This window comes from Lycium barbarum, chromosome 9 (assembly GCF_019175385.1).
Source record: "Lycium barbarum isolate Lr01 chromosome 9, ASM1917538v2, whole genome shotgun sequence".
NCBI classification, from domain to species: domain Eukaryota; kingdom Viridiplantae; phylum Streptophyta; class Magnoliopsida; order Solanales; family Solanaceae; genus Lycium; species Lycium barbarum.
The window spans coordinates 27631857-27641400 of NC_083345.1; positions in this window are offsets into that span (position 1 = coordinate 27631857).

Consider the following 9544-nt stretch of genomic DNA (forward strand, 5'->3'; position numbering starts at 1 on the left):
GACACTGTTGTTCACGTTAAACTCACTATTGAGTTGCTGGAAAGCAATTAAGCCCTTTAATATCTCAGTATTCAACTGCCCTCCATAGTTATCCTCATAAACTAATATCTTGAACAGTACTGTTAGCATCTCTTCTTTTATTGATAGCTTACAACATTAACTGATAATATAGGTTCTTATAACACCATCGAAAAGTAACAGAGACAGTTTTTTTTAGAAGCCTTATCATCAAATATTAAAAAAAAAAAAAAACTGCTTTCCTCCTTAAGCTAGAGTCAAACTATAGTTTTTTCTACGGTATTTAATGTAAGTTTTGTTAGAAATCTTTTATTTACTCCACGGTGTTAGAAATGAAAATTGCTCCTAAAGGAATAGGCTACCTTCTCAATAATAGACTAACAGTACAGATAAATGTTAGATAATTAATAATAGGGAAAAGATGCAAATATTACTACTCAATTTAGAGCAGATATACCTATTATTAAAAAAAATGATGCATATATACTCCTGTCATTACACAAATGACACAAATATACATTTTCACAGGTGGATTTTTCTTTTTTAATCATTTAATAGTTTTTTAGTTAAAGAAATATCACGTGGCTTTATAAAAATAAGTCTATTTTTTTAGTAGACTTATTATCTTAAAGTAACGTGATAATTTTCTTTTGATGTCAGTCTGGTTCGTTTTAAAAAATGGGTAGACTTATTTTACTACAGCAGAGAAATATTTTTTTAAACGAACCAGACAATCCACTAACTAGAAAATAAATTACCGCGTGGCTTTAAAAATATAAGTCTACCAAAAAAGAATGGATAGGCTTATTTTTCTAAAGTCACGTGATATTTTTTAATTAAAAAATAAGCTAAATAATTTAAAAAAAAAACTGTCAACGAAAACGGTATATTTGCACAATTTGTATAAGGGCAAGAGTATATAGGCATTACTTTTTTAATGAAGATATATCTACTTTAAATTGCAAAGTTAAGGGATATACTTGAACCTTTGCCCTTAATAATTTTGGTACGTAATTGGGTTACTCGGCTCACTTTGCCCTAAAGGACAATGATAATGGTTGATTTCTCGATATAGAAAAAAGATATATACTGGATATAAACTTAGTAATTTAACAAAATCGAGTCGTAAAAGGTAAGCACAATTACTTTTAAATAGTGACTAGCCTTTCAAGGAGTGACCGAGAGGAAATTGAAGATCTTCTATATACTTCCTTTCACCGAACAAAATTTTGCTCACCTCTTTAATTAGTTGCATTTCGAAAAGTCAAGTTGATCCTACTTATTTTTCAAAATAAAAAATAAAAAAATGATTTCTGGTCCTATTCTACAGTGATGTCCAATAACATCTTTCTCGTATGTTGGCAACATTTCATTTTTCGTGGTTTTAAATTTGTTATTTTGTCCGTTTTATTTGTTACCAATAATTCAGTATTCGGTAAAGTGTATCAAATTTCAAATTTTATTGTTAGCATATTTACCAATTGGTTTTCAATTAGAGGAAAAATTACGTTTGTAAGAGAAACCTTTGAAGTTAAGGATATTCTTACTCAAATGGAAAAAGAAAAAAAAATTACTTCCAAAAAGTTCTATCTGCGCAAAATGGGAAAGGTAATATCACAAGAACTTCTTATTTTAACCAAAAGACTTAAATTATATGCATAACCAATGTAAAGATTTTTTCTACACCGTCACTCCATTTTACTCTTTTTATCAAGTTATCAATTAAAGTATATTATAAAATCTATATCTAATTACCTTAAAAGTGATCTTGTTGAGTAAATTTTTTAGAGTTAACAATTAATAGTCCTTTTTTTTTTTTTTTTTTTGAGAAGAAGCAATAAGCTCAATCGTTACTCAAATCGTAAATGAGTACCTCATGAATCAAAGATGGGGATGCACAATCCACTCCATAGCATCAAACATAGAACCTGCAGCCCGGGCTAACATATGGGCACACTGATTCGCGGATTGTTTAACAAATTAAAAGACAAAGATATAGATGTAAAGTCACACATGAGTGCTTTACAATCTTGCACAATAATATCAAAATAAGAATTGTCGCTCTCAGGTTTTTCCAATGCTTGCTTCGCCAAGAGACAATCCATCTCAACAGCAATCGGAGATGTGCAGTAGTTGTTCTTCAACTAGCTCAAAGCTTCACGGACTGTTAGGATTTCAGGCATTAGCGCATCATATGAAGCTTCCAATGATAAGCTAAATCCTCTAACAAAATTTCCATGAGTATCACGGATTAACATACCGGCCCCTGCCCTTCCAGAGTTTATCACACGAAGCATCAATGTTGCATTTCAGAATACCCGAATCAGGATGAAACCATTTTACAATAAAATCAGGTTCAGATACAGAGTAAATATTACCACTAATACGTGTCACAGTCCCTTCTTGCCGGAAGCGACTGGCTCTATGTATGACAGTGTCTGGCCATGTATTTTTATCATTCCAGATCAGGTTGTTGCGAGCATTCCATATCTCTCAGAGGAGCATGATAGCCTCATGAAGCTGATCACGTTTCACATCATGTACTAGTGTCGTAAACCAGTTCATTAATGAGTTTCCCACGGGTTGTCAGCCCAAAGAAGACTTAAGCTAGACCTGCTTTGCTTTATTACACTTTACTAGACAATGAAAGATGGTTTCGGCTTCATGAAGGCATGCAGGGCAAACATTTTGCTAAAGGACCTTTTGAGCAAGTAAGTTATAACCTGTCGGTAATACTCCTTTCGATGCCCGCTATGCAAAATTTAAGATCTTTGGTGGCATTTTTAGCTTCCAGATTTTCTTCCAAATATCGCCATCTGAACAAGGGATATTATTTTCTTGTAGCACCAAATACCCGCTCTTAACGGTATATCTTCCTTGTCTATCTAGCCTCCACATCGTTCCTTGTCTATTTAGCCTCCACTTCTAACGATCATTCCGAGACGTAAATCCCAGGGGAATGGCTTTGATACAATTTAGTATAGTAAAGAGGGTTTCCAAAAGATATAGCTTCCATTTTCTTATATCATTATCTATCAAGTCTGCAACACAAAGATTCATGGACTCATCATCTGGAGCACTTTGAATAAACATAGATTGGCCTGTTAGTAGCCGTGGGTCATAGTAAATCCGTGTATCAAGCCCATTTTCAATACACATCCGTCCTGAATAAGATATTTTGCCGCATAGAGAGACCGCCAGATAAAGCTAGGATTTGATCCCTCACCGCATTAAGAAAGTTTAAGCTGCAACAATACTTAGCTCTAAGGACGCTACTTACAAAAGAAGATGGTTGTGTCAAAATCATCCAGCCTGTTTTGGCTAGCAATGCCGTATTTGTATGTTGAAGACTTCTAAATCCCAGACCACGTTCATTTTTATGCTTATTGGGACACTCCCATGAAATCCATTTAATTCCAGATCCCTCACTACCTCCACTGCACCACCAAAAGTCATTCATAGCGCGTTCAATAACAATATATCAATAGGCAATGCAAAAAGGGACATACGATAGTTTGGGATTGCTTGTACAACTGTTTTCAGTAAAATTTCTTTCCCTGCTCTTGACTGGATTGCTTATTTCCAACTCTGAAGCTTCGAGCGAACCTTAACCACTACATAACTGAAAAAATGTTTCTTGTTACGACCCACAATAACTGGCAGCCCAAGATATTAACTAGGATGATCTACCATCGGTACATTTAGAATAGAAGCAATTGAATCCTTTACTACACCATCAGTGTTTCTACTAAAAAAAACTCCAATTTATGAAAATTCACCTACTGGCCCAATGCTTGCTGATAGATCATAAGGCAGTGCTTATTAGTATTTGCTTCATTATCAACTACCTTAAAAAAAAAAAAATGCATCATTTGAGAAAAAGAGATGAGAAATAAGAGGGCAATACGATGCAACCTTTACACCACGCAAACTACCACGTTGTGTATAAAATCTCAATAATGCCGAAAGACCCTCAGCCACAATAATAAATAAATAAATAAATAAATAAATAAGGTGATAGAGTGTCACCTTAATGGAGGCCTTGCGATGGAATAATATTTCCAAACTCCCTGCCCGCATGAGATATCCGGTACGACATTGTGTCAGCCATCCTCATGATCTGTTAGACCTACTCCACAGAAAAACCAATCTTAAGCATTGATAGTTCTAAGTGCATTCGTGTTTTGATGATTATCAAATTGTTTCAGAACCAGATAGAGACCTGGTCTGTAATTTGCTCTTTGTGCACCTTGCACCTTGCATCGTTAGTAGAGAACAGCTGTAAAGCCCAGCCACTTGCTGCACACAAGTGCAGCTGTGAGTTGGCCCATGCTTTAGGTCAAAATGAATAAGTAGTCTCTATCCATCCCATATGCTCCCACTATATATATATATATATATATATATATATATATATATATATATATATATATATATATATAATATTAAGTAGACTTGAAAAACCTAATCTAAATCGTGCAGAATTTGCCGACATAAGTTTCTCAAGTGCTCTTAAGAACAAAGTCATCTACAAACCGAAGAACCTAATTTTTGACCTCTCATAATTTGTTTTAATTACCCATGGTCCTTGAATTTTAAACAGAGTGAAGTATGTGTTGACACCCAATTTTGTCCCTCCTTTATTTCATTTTATTCACTCGAGCGTCTAAATTTATTGACGAGCTAAACACTTTATTTTCACTACTATTATTTTTGCTACTTTTATTTTTCAACATTATGAGCATTACTTTATCATAAATTTTAAACAGTTTATCATTGTTTCATTTTTCGGGTCTGGACTCGTTAAAATTATTACAAGACAACATTTTGCAAAATCTTTATTCTTCTACACATTAATAGAGGAATAAAGGATCAACAATTTTCAACCAAATAATTAGCCCACATCTTTAATACTCAACCCACATTATCAGCCCATATTTAAATTAATAGGCCAGCCCAAAACGGACCAGCCCAATTAACTCCTACCCGGCCCAACCCCCTTATCTTAACCCTAATCCCCTAACCCTTTTCTTCTATCTTCTTCCGCCTCTTTCCTTCATCTCTCTCTCTTATCCTCAACCCTAGCCGCCCCCCTCTCTCTTTCATCCTCACCCACGTTACCCGCTCCTCTCCACTTCCCCTTGTCCCCCACGCCTCACGTTCCTCTCCACTCACCCACGCTCCTTCCACTTCTCCATGTCTCTCACTCCTATCTCTCCCACTCCTATTTGTCCTCATATTTGTTCTATAAAAAGGGGATGGGGGATGAACAAAAACGGGGGGATTCAGTTTTTTTAGGGATTTTTGGGGAGTCAAAATCAACTTGGCTTTAGAAAAGAGCACGAAAAAAAAAAACAGATTGAAAAACCCAAGAAAAATCTCCTTACAAGAACATAAGTTTACACCTTAAAAGGGACACGGATTGGTGATACATAAGAATTTCTATCGAAGTCTTGAGTTCCCTTTTTTTTAAATCTGATCTTGAACCTTTAAAGTCAGAAAAATACTCTTTATTGAATTATGAGATTTGTGGCGAAGAGTTAAATTCTTGACGATTCGATTTACTTCCGTCGTTGCTCGGCAAGAATTTTAACTACGGGAGGTACTTTAATTTTAACTCGAGTTTCGAATTTGTCAATACGAGAGAAGATTCGAGACCTCGACGTCCCATTTCACTGCACCACGAACAGGTAAAAATTCGATGCTATTTTGATTTATGGTTCTGTCAAGATCTTGTTCGTTTGGAAAAATCATGGCCTAATGTCCTGCTATTTCCATTTTGTGATTTAAATCTGTGCCTCAGTTGATGTTGTTGTTTCTTTTTAGTCTCTTTAAAGTTATTGTTTGGCTGATATGGAAATCATGTTTTTATTGAAGTGTGACTATAAATATTTGTATTAAAATTCCTATTTCGGGTATTCCTTTAATCATAGTAATATTTGTCGAAGATCACGACAGTTTAATGTAGTCCGGAAGTCAGTCTTTATGCATTACTTGAGACACTAAAACCTTTACAGTGAGTTAGACTTTCTTTTCCTATTTTTCTTTTAGGCATACGTGTGAAGTTCTGTTTGTGGCTTTCATAATTTTACCCAGTATTGTTGTCTGCATAATACTAAGAATGCATGTTCTTTCCTTACGGTCACTTTAAAAGGAGTATCTTTTAAGTCTTGTAGTCCGTTAAAACTTAATTTCTGAACATGTTCAAATGCAAATGAGAGTCAAGACTATTTTACAACAAAGTATATGATGTTAGTATATAAACCATGCTACTGGATTTTTGGTTGTGACCGAATGTTAACGTATCTCATGGATTCGCGCTGTAGTTTCTAGTTCCATTTTATCTCCATAGGATGCATATATCACACAGTTGTTCCCTGCCATTTTCGTTCCTTGCTTAAGTTATGAAAAAAGCATGAATAAGTCGAATTTTCTTTCAACTATAGTATATATATGGCTGTAGTTATACAACTTCTTGTTTGAGTTATAATAGCTAGGATAAAGTCATGTTCAAAGTATGGAGATGGGATAGTTTAATTTTACGTTGGCCTCTATTTCTAGCACAGCCTCATTATTTTGAAATCTCTGAGATAATTAGCTGCCTTTAGTTGTATTTGAATCTATTTCAGCCTTTAGAGCATGAGTACCGAATAAATATATTAGTACTATAATCTTGCTTATTTACATGCACTAAACACAAGGTCAAGTGCTTGGGTTTTGGACCAGCACAGAGTAGAAGCTAAAATGTCTGCCTTTGGTTTCCTCGTATCGTTTTTAGCATCAAAACTCTAAAGAACAATTGAATTTCAGTCATTTTTCTTCAAAGAATGGAACCTTGGACTTGTGTTATTTTCAAGTAGTTAGCTGCCCATCTTTTTTTGATGACTTTTCCTTTCAAATAATCCTGCAACTATGAACAACTACTAATTATATGTTGTAATTAAATACAATGTAACTTCTAGGAATTAGATAAAGCGGGCATATGAAACTACTGACTATCTATCAATCTTAAGTTAATACAGATGAGCCATAACTATAAACCATAAGCCTATGACGCCCCATGTTAATTATATAAAGTGACCAGGATGTACTTCCACCCTTTCTCCTTACATAACTCCGTGATTCCCATGTCAACTACATCCTCTACCAGCAGCCAATGCATCAGCAACAGGTTTGGTTACCAAAGTAACCTCCCCAACTACTACACGCCATGCGACAGCTAAGAACTTCTGGTTTAAAAAAATAGTTACTGGTCCTGCAGGCTAAGTTTTCTTTTGTTAGAAATAATTAACTGCTTCGTTGTTAAGAGTTCCTGTTTTGAGCGTGTTGCTTTATTTATTCACATGTAGATTTTAGTACGAAATTTGATTAATCGTTCAGGTCTTTAAGGTCCTTATTCATGTATGTTTGTAGTGACTTTCTTGAATTTATGGGTTGTGAATTGAATGATAGTGCTACTCTACTTTGTTTACTTATCCTTTTTTATGAAAGGAATCATATCGTTACTCTAATCTTCTATTATTTTCTTTGTTTCGCATGTACAACCGGAGCCGAAGAGTTTCGCTTCGAAACTCAACGATACCGCTTATGGAGTTTGCATATCTACGCCCAATCTTACTTGAGCCGAAAATCACGGAAAATCTCGATCTCTCGTGAAAGTCAAAATGGCTTTTTCACCTTTTATACCATCTTTGTCATCTCATTTTCATTTTTTCGACATTTTGTTTATATGTTTGGCGTGACTAACATTTTATATTACTTTATTTTCCTGACTTAGATGAACGTTAGCAAATTAGTGAAGCTTAATAATGGGTAGTTAATTCCACAAACTATATTCACTTCTATTTATGTTCCAAACTATTTATAGTATCCATAACATTTATTTGAATGACCGATTTTTCAAATTAGCACGATCACATCAAGCTAAAAGAATCAAGATTTACTCTTTTTATCTTAGAACACTTGAAATACATATTTGCTAAAACGTTAATATTAATCTTCCCATAACTTTAAAAAATACATTTTAATTTGCTAGTTGGCGTAATTCATATTCAGAATACGTATGAACATCACCCATTCTGTTTCTTTTGGTTTATTTATAATTAAACTCTTTTTTATTAAATCATTATTTTTTCTACAAGCTTTCTTACTTTAAATAACATTTTACTTCTATCTAAAACTTTAGCAATACTTTAAAGATATTTTCTTAAATATTTTATAATACTATTATTTACACTTAGCCTAATTAGTTGCAAGTCCGGTCGGTTAATCATTGTTAATGGGTCTTAAAGGATGCCTAATACCTTCCCTTTAGACTAATTGAACCCTTACCTAAAATCTTAAGTTTCGCAGACCTTAAACAGAGTTAAACTTTAAACATAATTTTAATAAACTTTAGGTGTCCTAATTCACCATAAATAATTAGGTGGCGACTCCTTAAAACAAATAAAAACGGGAATCTCCAATACGTCATACTTCTAACTTTAACTAACCTTCGGGTAAAAATGGGGTGTGACAGTATGTAGTAATTTTATAAAATTATTTACATAATATTTTACCAATCTTGTTTGATAAAATACTTTGTATAATATTATAAATCGTTTGGGAATTAATTTACCTATTTTCACAATTATAATACTTTTGCTAAATTTAACCAAGAGAGAAATAATTTACCACAATTATTCACTTAATTGTCTAAATTGTTAAAATGTCAATTTGCAAAATATTTTACTCTGTTTAAAGCAAGGAATCTGGTTAATTACATAAATTAACCATTTTTACCCCTTATATTCTTGTTTAATCAATTAATTAGAGTTTTATCATAATTAATTAAGTTTTTAATTGTGATTAATTCTAAAAAATGCCCATTAAATAGTTGTTATTGAAATAATCAATTGTTAGCCAATTAGGGTCACTTTTACAAAATTAGTTTTTAATTTGGCCAATTATTTTAAATATAGTCCTAATTTAAATATCCAACTGAGGGACATTATTTAAATCTAGCTACTTGTTGCATATGTGACCCTCTATATACATACATACGCAGATATACACATGTGTATACATAAACACATGTGTATATCAGGTATACATGTATATCAAATGGGCTGCCCCTTTATTTTCATTTTAATTTGGCCGAGTCCAGCCCAATACAAGGCTAGACCCGGCCCATTGTAATACAAGTATATAGGGGCGAGTCTTCAGCCAAACAGACCCCTTTAGGGGTTATTTGTTTTCAACCCAGGGGTTTCATATGAAACCCTAGGTGCTGCCACCCCTTTCCCTTCCTCTCTCCTCGTCACCATTTCCATTTTTGGCAAAGTTTCAGGAGCATGATGCTTTTTCAGGGTCTGGTATAACCAGATCGAGCAAGCATTAATTTTTTCACTCCTTCTCACCTAACTCCACCTCCAAACACGGTATAAACCTCTGTGTTTTACTTTTTTCTTTACTTTTCTATGAATTAACGGTCAACACTATATTTTCTTTAATTACTCTTGTTTGTTTTCGATTTTGAGTACCGTAT